This window comes from Muntiacus reevesi, chromosome 6 (genome assembly GCF_963930625.1).
Source record: "Muntiacus reevesi chromosome 6, mMunRee1.1, whole genome shotgun sequence".
NCBI classification, from domain to species: Eukaryota; Metazoa; Chordata; class Mammalia; order Artiodactyla; family Cervidae; genus Muntiacus; species Muntiacus reevesi.
The window spans coordinates 107,531,174-107,532,365 of NC_089254.1; positions in this window are offsets into that span (position 1 = coordinate 107,531,174).

The window sequence follows — 1,192 nt, forward strand, 5'->3', positions numbered from 1 at the left end:
TCTGTTAGCAACGCAGTCCAAGGTGACTATAAACAGCGCAGGTACTTGAGGGGCGTTCTCTCTGTCCGCCCTCCCTGGAAGGAACTTCTGCTTCCCGGAAAGCCCTCAGGACTGGGTGAGCCTGAAGAAGGCAGGGTGATGCTGCTTCTGCGGGTTCTTCTCACCAGCCAGCCTGTTCTCCTGGAGAGGCCCCTGGCTTCCCAGAGTTTGAGGGTGTGGCCCAGAGCACAGTCACAGTCACAGTCACAGCGCTTTCTACCACCCTGGAGTCAGTACTGTTATCTGTTCATGCGGCCAGAGGGTCAGGGTCCTTACCCACCAGGCATGAACCTCGGCACCCAGGAGTTCATCTGGCATCAAGACACCGGCACACCCAGCTCTCTGCATCAAGGGCTGCCTCTGCCCGGGGAGGCTTGCCTTTAGCAAGATGCTCAGCTCTCAAGGGGATTCCCTGGTGGCTCAGAGGGTCAAGAGTCTGCCTGCAGTGTGGAAGACCTGAGTTCGATCCCAGGGGTGGGGAAGATCCCCTGGAGAAGAAAATGGCAACCCACTCCAGTGTTCTTGCCTAGAAAACCCCATGGGCTGAGGAGCCTGGCGGGCTACAGGCCATAAAGTAGCAAAGAGTCAGACAGGACTGAGCGACTTCACTTCTCAGCTCTGAAGGGCGGACACTGTCTTCTGCAGTGTTTCCTCTTCCAGCTCGGGGGCGGGGGCGGGCCTGGAGGGCACTGCGGATGCGGAATGTGGGCCCCAGCGGAGGGGCTGGAAGAGGGCCCCTACGGGTGTGCGGGGGCCGCTGAGGGCGGCTCCTCTCAGGGTCTCTTAGAGCCTGAGCCCCACTTTTCCCTTCACCCCCTCTTGCCTGGTACTCCAGCGGCCTCCTCTGCACACCCCAGGGCCCGCCTTGCCCACACCTGAGAGAAGGGGCCGCCTCTGTGCCGGCGGGAGGAACAGCGGTCCCCAGCGTCACCCAGGCAGGCCGAGGGGCTGACTACTGGCCCCCCTCCTGCCACCCCCCGCCCCCCACTCAGGGACACTGCAGTGACACGGAGGGGCAGAGGACTCCACCCCCGGGGGTGGGCCAGGCCCCAGCTTCGCGGGCACTCTCCTCTCCTCTCCTCTGAGAGGCAGCGGGACTCAGCGTGCGGAACAAAAGGCGATGCACCACAAGGCACTTTCAAGGACCTGTATT